Consider the following 13,902-nt stretch of genomic DNA (forward strand, 5'->3'; position numbering starts at 1 on the left):
GTTGCAGTAATCAAACGTTCTGGGGGGGTTCTTTTCAGGAGGGCACAGATAGGGAGCTGGGGCGGGCACAAAATTTACCATATGTTTCATGATGAATTTCATTGCCACTTTATGCGGAAACCTGGCAGAAGATTTAATGTAGTACTCTACAGAACACAAACACCAAAACAAAGTTGAACAAGCATTTGCAAAGCCAATCGGTATCTCCTTTGGGCACTATTGGCCTTTGCCAATGCCTTTTGACAATGCTTTTCGGCACAAGACTTTTGCCCGGTGCTGTGCAGCTTCATCAAAAAAACACAAAGGCACAATGTTGCGACTCTCATTAATGCCGCACACATGCATAATAGCACATGATGATGCCATTTGCTCTCACTTTGATATTTACTAATACAAAATGGGAAATGCCACTTATATTAGTAAATGAAATAAGCTTTGGTAATGACAATTTGGCTCGCCTTTGGGACCAACTGTTTTTGCCAAAGCCTTTGCTGATACGGCCAGCGTTAAGTTAAAAAAAGATGCAATGACGCGTATACCATCAAAATGAGGCGGACATAATTTGCTGTAATTTTTTGTTCATACCTAGGTAGCGCATTCGCTGTCTCTTCGAGACCTGCTCTATCTAGGATACGGGCTTGAAGAAAAACCCATCTTTTTCATTGCTTCCTTTTGCTGTTCTTTAGAAATTCTGGCTTTTCATTAGTGAATACACTTAGTAGTCCCTCCTTTTGTAATTTGATATCTTCCCATGAGGACTGGCCCTTTTACATGTGCTCTTACTGTTCAGGTTATTGATACTAAGAGAGAACTCATTTTTTAGTTGGCTTGCCTCTTTGCTCATTAGCTGTTTTGTTTAATTGTGCAACAAAACGTTGGGCGTTTCATATGCTTGCCCTCCACCTCACCCCTCCCACAACACTGCTCTACTCTCTTATCTCCCATGCCTCCCCTCACCTCTCCCAGAGCACTGCTCGCAGGCCCACACCAACCCTCTGAGGTCACTGCTGTTTTGCTCGTTTGTTAATTTATGCAGTCTACACTCACCCCCTTGCATGCCCACGAGATCACTGCTTTGAATTATTATGTTATTTTAAATTAGTCACTTTTAATTATATAGCACACCTATCCATGTTGCTCAGTGTTGAGCCAACAACAGAATAAAACACGGATCCCCAGATTCCCAGTAGGCAGCTTTCACGACTGAGCAATCTCCTTTCCCTATCTATGTTACAGATTGCTGTACCATATATGGCCAAAAGAGGTCCTAAGGGACACCTAGTGACAGCCTATGGTACTGCACCCTCACAACACTGCTTGTACATCTTGGCGGGCTCTTTCTTTGCTTCTGCTCTTCTCATTACATTTCCCAGGATTTGTGTTTTATATGTTTATAGGGGAAAGGATGTGGTGTAACGGCCAGCGTTGCCGACCTTGGAGCACGGGAACCAGGTTCGAGTTGCAGCGCTGGCTCAACATCCTGTGATTCTGGGCACATCACCTAATCTGCAATCCTTTTTTTTTTGCTTCAGTATTGTTGAAACACCTCGAAGGAAAATGAAACCGAGGCGTGAAGCCATAGCAAAATAGGGAAAAGGCAAACAAAAACCTCTTCATGGCTCTCCCCGGTACAACAGACAGCGGCTGCTATTAAATTTACGGCAACATGGAGACTGGCCCCATAATGCTTTGCAGTGCCTTGTGTTTCAAAAATCACGTTACCCTTATCTTTTTCTGTGGTGGTCCTAGGATGATGGGGACACCACCAAGCTGTTCAGAACCACATGCTCTAGTTTTTCAGATCATCTTCTGGGTCCTCACCCTAAATTGGGGGTTGGGGGCGAGCTCATCGGTTCCCCAGGTTTTTTAGGTCGAGCGACCTATCTCAATGTGCATGCGCATTGACCTAAAATGCGCGTGCACAGCATCAAATCGTCAGCCATCTGTTGCCCAGCTTGGTGCCGCTCCACCCCCTGCGGCATCAAAGGCTTTCACGGCCGGCCGTGCTTTCAGTTTCAGGAGCGCTGCATTGTTTTCACGGCCGGCCTCCGGCCGTGACTCGCATTTCTCCTTCCTTCCAGCGCTGCCTTGTTTAGTCTAAGTGAATGCCTCAAACCAAGTCGCCGACAGCTGTGTTTGGTTCAGCTCACCGGTCATGCCCTCCAAAGTATCTTTCTTTCTTTCTTTGATGCTTTCTTTTATTCCCCCCAAGCATGCAGCGCCAAACCTTTTTTTCTGCGTTGCACTCTAATAAAGTGGTCCCCTTGATTGCCAAGGAGGACTGTTGTGCTTATTTTTTAATTTTAATTAGTTTCTTTTAATTCTGTGAGGAACCAGTAGCTCCCCAGACTATGCTGCCGGTTTCTTGCTGCCGCTTGCAGTGCGATGCACTGCATGCATGAAACATTGTTGTATGGGCTTTAATCCCATGTAAATACGGTTGTGTACACGTGTATATGCATGTGCATTCCCAGGCGGCAGTTTTTGAATTGGCTTGCAGCGCCAAACCTTTTTTCTGCGTTGCACTCTCCCGCCATCATGCCTGCACTAAAAGCTCCCGTTCTTCCGGTGCCGTTTCCTGGTGAGCAGCAGACTTCCCGGGTCATCGCCTAGGTAACCACTGTTCCGCTCCTGCTGCAGCCGGCTTTTCCTTCGCTCCTGCTCACGTTGCTGGCTCCTTCTCATGCCATGGAGGACTTGGAAACACCTCCGAGGCAGCCGCACTCGTCGCCGATGGGCCGCCGATGACCCGCCGATGACCGGTTCCCGCCAGCTTCTTGATCTGCCCAGGCCTCCCGATGACGACTCTCTGCTTGGAGCCACTGACCTCGCTGTTCCTCCTGGCGATTCCTCAGCATGTTCCTTTGCTCCTCGCTGCCCTCTCCTGCTCTCACCCCTTGCTTCTGGTGCCATGCTCACTCTCTGTTACCTCCCTCAGATCTAACCCCACCGCTGCCTGTCTCTGTCTCTGCCCACTCCTGCTCTCACCCCATGATTTCGGTGCCCTCTGCCTGTCCCGCTCTATGCGACAGCACCCTAATCCCTGTCTCTACTCTCTGCCCCCCACACCCCCTCACCCCATGTTTCCAATACTTTATGGCTGCTTAGCTCTGCCACAGCACCCTGCCTCTACTCTCTGCGCCCCCGCTCTCACTTTTTAGTTATGTCTTATATTATTGTATGTGAACGTTTTAACACTTTTATTAGGACTTTCACATACAATAATATAAAACATAATAAAAAACTTATAAAATCCCGAAAGCGAGACCTATTGGCTATGCCAATGCTTGTTTTTATTTTGTAGGCATTTTAATTCTTCCATGGCTGGAGCTTTTGTTAAATAGCTGGGAGGGTGATTTCCTTTAGAGTTAATATGTATTGGTGAAAGGAAAATTGTTGATTCAGTTCTGATTTTTCGCTTAGAAAGGAATCTAAATCTAGCATCCAATAGATGTATGTCACGGACCATACATTATAAGTTTACGTTCTACTATCAAAATCTTGTTTATTATTCTCTCCAATATGGTGATACCACTTGGATCACTAAATTAACAAACACAGTTTTTTTTTTAGTGCAATGGAGACACTGTTTTTTAAGAAAAAAAAACACCCCGGGGTAGAGAGATAGAGGAGAGAATGGGGTAGAGGGGGGGGGGGGGGAGAGTAATAACACTGAATGAGGAAGAGAGCAACATTTGGAGGGAGAAGCACTCATTCGGAGAAGAGCACACAAAGCAGGTGCACTGGGCAGAGAAGAACTTGGAGGGTGGGGGAAAACAGCCCAGAGTACTATCTGGAGAAGCACAGGAGAGAGCGAAAAGCACAGAAAATTGACAGCAACACGTGGAGTGGGGGAAGAGCAATTGAGGGCGGGAGCAAAGTAGAGTGTGAGGGGGATAGGTTAAGAAGTACACAAGAGAAAAGCGCTCCTTAAAAGTGAGCAGTAAAAAATCCAGCAAATCAGAAAAATAGGTAAAGTAGCTATGCTCCAGGGGAGGGACAAACAAAAGCTGGACAAGGAAAACCATTGAACAAGATGCAAGCAAACAAGTGACTATAAAGCCAACCAATAGTAAGGAATGGACGGTCTGTAAACGCGTAATAGATCTTTTTGCAACTAGACAGTTTGCGATGTCTGGTAGACTCAGCCTAAAAATAAAGATTTTTGTAGCGGAAAGCTGCAAATTAAAATAAAGGACTGTGGGGATGGGTGGGAATGGAGGAGCAAATAAGGGAGCAAGATGGAGGGTGGGGACTGGGAGGGGAAAAGCATTATATGAGGGAAAGAGCAATGCAGAGGGTGGAGAGAGAAGAATATGTAGAATTAAGAATACAGCATGAGGGTGGAAGGGAGAAAAACACAGAGGGTGGTCTTGGTGGAGTTCAACACGGACTACAGGGGATAGAAGTACAAGAGAGAGAGAGAAGCACAGAAAAGTGACAGCAACACAGAGAGTGAAGGAGAAGCTCATGAGGGAGAGAACAACGCAGATAGTGAAGGGACAGGGGAGAAGTAAATGAGAGAAAAACAGAGAGTTTGACGATGGGCATTTGGAGGAAACACAAACGGGAGAGATGGGGAGAGCTGAAAAATACATGTACTCTCATGAAGTGCTTAACCAAAAAAACTGAGAAGTTCCTTAAAATAGAAAAGAACTCAGGGAGTCACAGAGAAAGTAAAGAAACTGTGATCCATGGGCATATGCGGAATATGAAGAGAAACTTCTGACCGCTGCCCACTTGCTAGCAAAGGTATAAGTAGAGCGTGGGCTCAGATGCGTTTCCTGCAATAATGCGATTTGCACATGATGCTGCTCCAGATAAGCCACCACCTTCCTGCCCTTTCTGGCGTCATTTAATCCCCTCCATTCCAGGACAAAACTGAGATTTTCGTTATGCGTTCAGTATCTGCCATCTCTTATCAAATCCCAGAACCTGAACAGCCATATATTGCAGAGCATTGTACTTTTCACATGAACCCGCATTCGTATCAACATTAGCCCCAGCAACCAGAGTAATGTACATTCATGATTACGCAAAACAGCCTTCCCACTCCACCCCCCTCTGTAGGAAAAAAAACAATAACCGTCCCAACCTTCCCTCCCCCCGCAATGAACTCCTGACTGCATGCCCTTCCTCTAGCACTTTAAACCCTTCCCACTCCCACTGAAGCAAACCCCAACGTGCCAGCCATGTACCCTCCCCATCCCTCCCACAATTGCCCCGAGGACTAGGGCTAGTGCATTCCCCACTCAACAAAGAAACTTGTGGGTATTTCCCTTCAGGGACCATTTCTAGGTGGCAACACTAATCCCCCTCACTTTAGCCAAAACCACAATGTGACTTGTAGTCCGGTCCAGTGACCCTGAGGGGCGTCCAGCGCTATAAACATAGACAACTTGGGTACCGCATCAGCAATCAATACTATCAATAGTCAATATAAAAAGGATAAAGAAGCAACAAAGAATGTGGGATCCACAAAGATACCTGTGCACCCCAGTACTCATACATGTGGGGGAGAATCAGACATTAGTGCTCCAGTGCAATCCCTTCTTCGGCCAGTAATCTCATTTTCATACTTCCTGTCCCACACACATATACTGAGAACCCCAATCACTAGTTGTGGTCAATGTTCACCCACTCACTGTTCATCTTCTTCCATCTCCTCGTGCAGTGGATCCGGATCTTCCTCCACCCCCTCAGCTTTCCTGTTTGCACGCCTGTAATGTTTAAGGAAATCTTCTACCTGCTGAGGGTTTGAGAATTTTTTTTGTCGTCCCTGGTATGTGACCCTCAGACAAGCCGGGTATAGTAATGCGTAGTCCCCTTGCAAATTACGCAGCTTTGCCTTCACAGTCAGGAACTTCCTCCGCTCCTCCTGTACCATCGGCGTGAAGTCTGGATATATGGTAAAGGAATTGCCATCGTATGAGAGTGATTTCGTATTGCGGGCCGCACGCAAGGCCGCATCTCTATCCCTATAATTCAGTAGCCGAGCGATGATATGTCTAGGAGGTGCACCTGGTTTTGGTTTAGGGCCCAAGGATCGATGCGCTCTCTCCACTATAAATTGCGGAGAAAAAATTTCTGAGCCAATCGCCGCCAATAACATCTTCTCCACGTATTCCTCCATCTTGCCCACATTGGTTGTCTCTGGAAGGCCCACTATGCGTACGTTATTACGTCTACTTCTCGCTTCCAAATCCTCGTTCTTGGACGCAATAACCCGCAGTAGGTTGTCCATTCTGGAGAGCTGCGCGGTGTGTCACGTAGTAGTGTCCTCCGAGTCCGAGATTCGCTGTTCCGCTTCTTTCAGACGGTTCTCGTGGGCATCCAATTTATGAACTACTGCATCCATACGCGATGATATTCTATCAACTTTGTCAGCAATCGTCGCAAATCCTTGACGCATCTCGCGGAGAACTTCTTGCAGGTTCCCCGCTGCTTCCGATGATTCTCCCGCCGCTCCACTTGTTCCATCGGGACTGTGTTGGACCCTTCCAGCTTGAGTCATCTTCTTGGTAGAGTCAAAGGTGAGTTTTGGTTGTCTCGTGTCCGGCCGCCCCATCCTTACTGCGTAGCAGTGCAGATTATCTCACTCCGTCGAAGGCCACACTGCAAGTCTTCAGCCAGCAGTCCGAAAGTGGTGTGGTGCACAGGAAGAGTTGGGGGATATAGGATCCCCAAATATTAGGAGATGCCAGGAGCACGGTACGTCCCTCTGCCTCTGATCTTCCGCCCCTCAACTCCTGGAACAGGGCTAGCAACTCAACTTTCCGCACTTGATACTCAGCAAGTCCAGGGCAGCACTGTGCGCTGTGTCAATCAAGGAGCGTGAACTTATCTAATCGCCTCCAAATCCAAAATGGCGCCGGCTCCCTGACTAAGTCCCTGGGCGCTGCAGTCCAGACCCCACAGCACTCTGCCCGCTGTATGTAGGAGTAAAGAGCAGTTCAATATCACTGGACCGACAGGCAACGCAGCATTCCCCACAATTATTCCGACTCTACGCTGTCTTTATCACGACATGTAACTCTCAGATAACACCAGGCGCCTCCCGCCAAACAGTATAGTCACTCACGTTAGGGCTCTTGCCAGTGGTAGGACTCTCTTATGGGGGAGCAAGATCTTCCAACGCCAGTCGCGCTGAGTGCACTATGAAGGGCCGAGGTGCTGCTAGCTCATGCGATCCCTCGGGGCTCCGTCACCAGTCCGCCACCGGGGGCTCCTTCCCCAGTCTCCCGCTGGGATCTCCGGCGGCTCACTCCCCCCTCGTGTGGGCTCCTGGCAGTTTACCTTCGCCTCCCGCGGGGAGGGGACGGGGAGTCGTTCACACCCGGTTAGTTAGTTAGGTGAGGACATACCCAAGCCTCGCGCCACAAATAGTCGGGCCTCAGAAGTCCCGATCAGTATCGGCACCACCGGACTCCAGCAAACAGACCTGTTGATAGCGTCAGCCGCTCTCAGGGGGGCGGGGGAGCCGTGCCGTCACCACCCTAGGCAAACACCACCGCAAACCTCCCGGCAATGCGATGTGGCAAGGGCGCGCCCCGCGACGCTCCCAATCTCGTGGCCTAGGGCCGTATTCACAGCGACGGGCTTGCCTGGATTATGCGGCCGGTTGAACACGCCGTCACCTCCGACTATCCAGTCTGCCGAAACTGCCGAAGTGTCTCACCACCTCCACTGCACTCCGATTCTCATCAAACTCGGCATACAGTTGTCGGATACCGTTATGTATCGTTGCCAGCAGTTATAGCCCTTTTAGTTGCCTTTAACAGGATTTTTAACGGATAAATGTCGCCGGACTGCGGGAGCCTCACAGGAAGGCTTCCATACGCTAGTGCGCCACCTAGCGCCCTTAAAGTGACCCCTTCACTTGAATTTTTTTTTCGTGTGTTGCCAAGTATGCAAAAAGACAACGCAGTCAGCACAAATCCTAGCCCTGAAGGGCATAGCCGTGAAGGCATAATGGAGAGCGCAATGTAGAGCGCTAGTGATCGGAGAGAGTTAACAACACTGAAGGTCCTCCTTTAAAGGATCCTGCGAGCACTCTGAATAATACAAATATATTGAGCGCAGAGGGCAGTCCCCCACAGCAAGATATAATAACAGTTCCTATTAGCAACAGATATTCTGCCTTAACGGTAGCTGGGGAGCTGGAAGCATCAGTATTAGAAGCAAACGGGGACAGCCCGAACAATACAAATAGCCCTATTAGCCCAGAAAGAAGAATAGCAGAGACAGAGCTTTCACTGGCCAGTATCCTATTGGAGCTGAAAGGGATATCAAAGAGCGCTTTGAGGTATCAGAGGCTAACCAAACATGCATACAAGTATCCTGTTCGGAACTAGCCCAGAAGCTGGACGAAGTCACTGCTCGTACAAAAACTTTGGAGGAAGAAGTAAGTGCTGTAAAACAGGATGTGGAGAAAAATACAATTGAGATCTCAAACTTGGGGAAACAAAATCAGATGCTAAGAGATGACATAGAGAGGATTGAGAACCATTCTCGTCGGAACAATATAAGATTCTTAAATATTCCTGAAAATGAAGAAGGGCCGGATATGAAGACTTTTATAATTTCTCTCCTACGGAAAACAATTCTGAAGGATAAGGAGGAGATAAACCTCGAGAGTGAAATACAGAGGGCGCACAGAGAGCCGTTTAGACGCAATCTACAGAGAACTGAGCCCAGAAAGATCTTAGTAAATGTCCTCTCTTATAACATTAAGGAGGAAATACTAAGTAGCGCTTTAAAAAATGGCCCGTATGTGATCAATGGTTTTTCTTTTCTGGCCGGTTCTGATGTGTGCAAGGTTACAGAGCAAAAGCAGTGGGAGCTAGGTGGAAAGATGGAGGAGCTCCAAAGATTAGGAGCTAAAGTGCAGCTGAAATTCCCCGCTATGCTCCGTATTATGTGGAACAATAAAATGTATAACTTCTGCTCAGTGGTGGATGTCGAGGCACTTATAAGTAGAATGAGTAATGAGAGTCAGTCAAAGTAAAAAATAGCTCTCCAGCACTTTTGTAATGTATAAATAAGCTGTTTGTTAGTAAATTCCCCCCACGGACTACACGCCTACAGGCATTATTATGCCTAACAACGTAAGGAGGGTTCCTCGGGGGGGCACTGTGGTGGAGGGAAGGGGGGGTTGGTGGGGGAGCACGGGTGGGGAGCAGTGGGGAAAAAAATCAAAAAAAGTCCATAACACCGCTATTGAAGGAAGGCCTTCCCCGTGCAGGATCGGAATCAAAAGAGAATTTATTAAGAAAGATGACTTCGCCTAACATCCCAAGTATTACAATTTTGTCTTGGAATGTGAATGGTATGAGGTCTAAACTCAGACAGAGGAGAATCCTTGAGTACTTAAAAAATAGTCAGGCACAGGTAATGCTATTACAGGAGACACACCTTATGGCAAGTGAGAGCAAAGAGCTGTTTAGGAGATGTGGTTGGGTGCAAAATGTTATTGTGTCAGATCAACCAGTGTGCTGCAAGGGAGTGGCGATTCTGATCAGGAGCGACTGTGGTTTAGAAATGAAAGAGTCAAGTACAGATAACTCAGACAGGTGGGCGGCAGCTCGGGTAAGGTGGGCTGACATGGATTTCCTATGTATCGGATATTACGGCCCTAATGAGGATAAACCTCAATATATTATAGATTTAGAATCGAGGATGGCAGCATTATCAGTCCCTGTAATCATAGGTGGCGATTTTAATGTTTTGTTAGACCCTGTGTTAGATCGATCTACAATAAGAGAGTATTCCTATGTCCCAAGGATGAGGAAGGCTTTGAAAAGTATGATACGTGATTTTAATTTAGTGGAGGTATGGAGACATCTGAAGGGTAAGATAAGGGGGTACACATATCATAGCAAAAAACATCATCATTTTTCAAGACTTGACTATTTCTTGGTTAAAAAATCCTTTTTGACAAATATTAAGAAAATTAAACATCTCCCTGCCCATATTCAGACCACTCACCTGTATTGGTAACCATACAAGCTTTGATGCCACAACCACCCAGGAGATGGGCTTTAAGGCGTGAATTGCTCTTAGAAGAGAGGGTGGATATGGCATTGAAGGAAGTAACGACTGAATACTTTGATATAAACCAAGGTACTGCCTACATGGGTATTGTTTGGGATGCCTTTAAGTCATATATTCGAGGAATCCTAAAAAGTTTAAACTCATTAGAAAATCGGAAAGCACGTACAGAACTAGAGAATAGTGAAAAAGAGATTGGGATCCTAGAGGAGGCCTTACATACTGTGAGTACAGGAGAAGAAAAAGTGAGGTTGGAAGAGAGGCTACATGAGGCAAAACTAGAATTTAAAATGAAAATAGACCAAAAGTGTAAAGCCAGATGGCAAGCGGCGAATATAAAGGAATTTGAATATGGCGAAAAAGCTGGTGCTTTACTTGCCTGGAAAGCGAGAGTGGAAAGATCAAGAAATGACATAAAAGAGTTAAAAAGGGAAACAGGAGAAAAGCTGGACAACTGGGATTCTATGCAGGAGCATATAGTAACAATATTCTCACAGCTCTATACGGAGAATCCTACTGCTGCCATTACAAAGACTAGATGTTGGCTCGATCTTCCGGCATTAAGTGAAGAAGAAAAAGGTGTTTTAAAAGCCCCAATCAAAAAAGAAGAAATAAAAGGAGCAATCAAAAAATCTAAAAATGGGGAGGTGGCAGGGCTCAATGCCCTCCCGGCAGAAGTATATAAACATATGGCAGATGAAATACTACCTATCTGGGAGACACTGTTTAACTTGATATATAGAGGGGAAGTTCAGGCCCCAGCATCGTGGCATGAAGCTTCTGTTGTTTTAATTTTTAAACCTGCGAAGGACCCCGCTAAAGTAGAATCATACAGGCCAATCTCCCTGCTAACTGCTGACTATAAGATCTTTGTCAGCATTTTGGCAGGGAGATTATCCAGAATAATACCTCAATTGATACATGAGGTTCAAAAGAGGTTTATTCCCGGAAGGCAAATGTGTGAGCTAACCCAACAACTAATAGGGTGTATTGATATAGCAACAGAAAGATCGGTCCCCTTGGTGGTGGTCACTTTGGACGCCGCTAAGGCGTTTGATAGAGTTTGTTGGGAGTATTTATGGGTAGTTCTAGAGCATATGGGGTTTGGGCCTTATTTTATAACCACACTAAAACATTATATAATAGTTCTACAGCTAGGATCCTCTTAAATGGAGCCCTCACTAAAAGTTTCATGATCACGAGAGGGACACGACAGGGATGTCCAATCTCACCCCTGTTATTCAATCTATACATCGAGCCATTTGCACAAGCGCTCCGCCAAGACAATCAGGTGAAGGCTTTCAGTATAGGAATGTTAAAAAAAAAGAATCTCACTCTATGCGGATGACCTAATAATTTTTACAACAGACCCGTCTATTACGATCCCAAGGGTCGAGCAATTGGCGGATGATTATGGGGCTCTGTCAGGATTCTCGATCAATAGGGAAAAAAACGGGATTATGTGCTGGAATATCCTGGATTGGAGGGGGAATTCGCAGAGAGAGATCAGATATCTAGGTACCAACATTCTCAATATTATACAGGATGTCCCACAGCATAATTTGGAGAGAGTCACAAAGGAAATTGAGAAAACTCTAGATAGGTGGAAGAATCTCCCATTGACGATATACGGAAGGGTTAACCTGATCAAAATGGTTATTTTTCCGAAACTCACATTCCTTTTTAATTGCATACCTTTAACGTTTCCAAGTAAGCTAATAGATAAGTATAGGGTAAATTGGGTAGTTTTGTTTGGGCAGACAGGGGAGCACGTAAATTTAGGCAAAGATTGGCAGAAGGAGGGCTTGCTCTACCAGACGTGAGATTATATTGCATGGCTTTCCAGTTCAAAAATTGTAGGATGTTATTTCATACAACAAGGCACGGGGTGTGGGGAGGATTGTGTGAGGAGATGATAAAGAGTGGGGAGGGGAAGGCTTTTTGTTTAAGTTTGGCGCCAATAATTTTTTTTTAAAAGTAAAATTAAAGATATTGAAGGGAGCTTTGATTCTGTGGGTAAAGAACAGGAACATATTAGAAATTGGATATTATTCAGGAGAGGCCTCAATATGGGATTCCCCTGGCACCCCCGAATGCCAGCAGGACCAATTGAGCGTTCCACTTAGGAGGGCAGGCATAGTGGTCTGGGGGGACTTGATAGTGATGGATGAAGTGGTCCCATGAGAAGTATTATTTGGCAAGACAGGGGGATCTCTGTCTCGATTTAAATTTCTCCAGTTAAAATCTTCGGGGGAAGCAAATAGACGTGAGATAAAGAGTCTCTGGGAGTTTGAAAAAAAGTTAAAGAAGGAAATAAGTGGTTGGTATCACACACTATTGACTTCTGAGGAGGAAAAAATTAAAGCCCCATATGAAATATGGGACAAGGTGATGCAGAATCCTGACCCACCAAAAGTATGGCAGCTTTCGTTTAATCTATTGTATAAAGTAGTCAAACCATCGAATTTGAAGAGAAACCATTTTTTCATAGCGAATAGATTATATTGCACTCCACAAAAACTGGCAAAATTCGCAACAGGTGTCCAATCCCAGTGCCACAGGTGTGGTGAAGTCGGTGCTAATGATAAGCATATGTTTTTGGTATGCCCTCAGTTGGAGAAGTATTGGTCTGAGGTTGAAAAGATAATTAATTAAATTCTTGAGATAAATATCAAAGTTAGCCTTTTACTAGTAGTGCTGGTGGAAGCGGATCAGTTATGCAACGACATTACTGGGGATAAACAGGCATGGCTATTTTATTTAATCCTACTCGCTAGGCGGGAGATTTGTAAGAAATGGACTGAACCTTCTCCACCACAAGGGATGGACTGGCTACGAGCAGTAAGAAGAACAGCAAAAATAGATATTGAACTGGAATCCAATATACAATCTAAGATATGGGTGGCCTTCAAAAATTGGGACGGGACAAACACCTTTATGTCCAATGATTACACCTGCGTGGGCTGTGCAGCCAAGATACTGGAAGGGCACGAGCGCAGGAACTATGGAAGCATCGCAAAAGCCTGGGGAGGTACAGATTGCTTGACAGGCTACTATTTGCCTATAATGGTGGTATGAGGACAAAAAAATCGAAAAAAAAAAACAGTGACTAAATATTTCAAAGTGAATATGGTGTGATGGGGCTCAAGCCTCAGTATTTAAAAGGATCAATGTCAGATTAAATTTGACAGCCAGAGAAGAATAGACTCAGTCATCAGTTGACATCAAACTAACGGAATGGTGTTTGTGTTGTTTAAGTAACCTCCTTGTCCAACCACATTGGCGATGAGGCAAAAGAAGCCCCCAACCGCATGCTTGGGAGCAAAACAAACCCCAAATAGCCAGCCAAAAAACTACTACTTGTCTTGAAAAAAGTTGAAAGGAGAGAAAGAGAGAGAGAGAGAGAGAGAGAGAGAGAGGAGCATGTGATGCACACACCAATGGGAAAAAGATCCTGCAGCACAATTCAACGTGGAGGGGTGTGAGACATGCCATGCTGACTTGGCCTTTATTCGCCTGTACAGTGAAGCACTCACCAAGCCACACCACCACATCGGTGCCTTGATAAGCGGGTGAGTCAGAGTGGCACTCTCTCGCCCCCGATTATCATACTGCTGCACTGCAGGTGCTGACAACTAAGCTGCTACTTGAAGCCCTGTTAAACAAGACACCTTGCTGTGCTGTGTGACAGGGAGAGGGCAGGATTATGCCATTTCTATCAAGCTAAGGCGCATCCCTGCTCTCTCCCTGCCCTAGTGCACTTTTGACGGGCAAGGCACCCTTGCACCTTGATGCAATGGTGCCTGTGTTACAGGTAGGGTTGCTTTTGAGCAGGATGAGACACATTCCTGC

The 13,902-nt window shown here is 46.0% G+C and overlaps 1 protein-coding gene across 2 annotated transcripts in view; it reads left to right on the forward strand.

Annotated features, from left to right (window-relative positions):
* The window catches only part of LOC144823606 (sodium channel regulatory subunit beta-2-like), a 167,273-nt gene that overhangs the window by 98,932 nt on the left and 54,439 nt on the right, over positions 1-13,902 (forward strand). The window lies entirely within an intron of this gene.

Source organism: Lissotriton helveticus, chromosome 3_1 (genome assembly GCF_964261635.1).
Source record: "Lissotriton helveticus chromosome 3_1, aLisHel1.1, whole genome shotgun sequence".
Classification (NCBI taxonomy): Eukaryota; Metazoa; Chordata; class Amphibia; order Caudata; family Salamandridae; genus Lissotriton; species Lissotriton helveticus.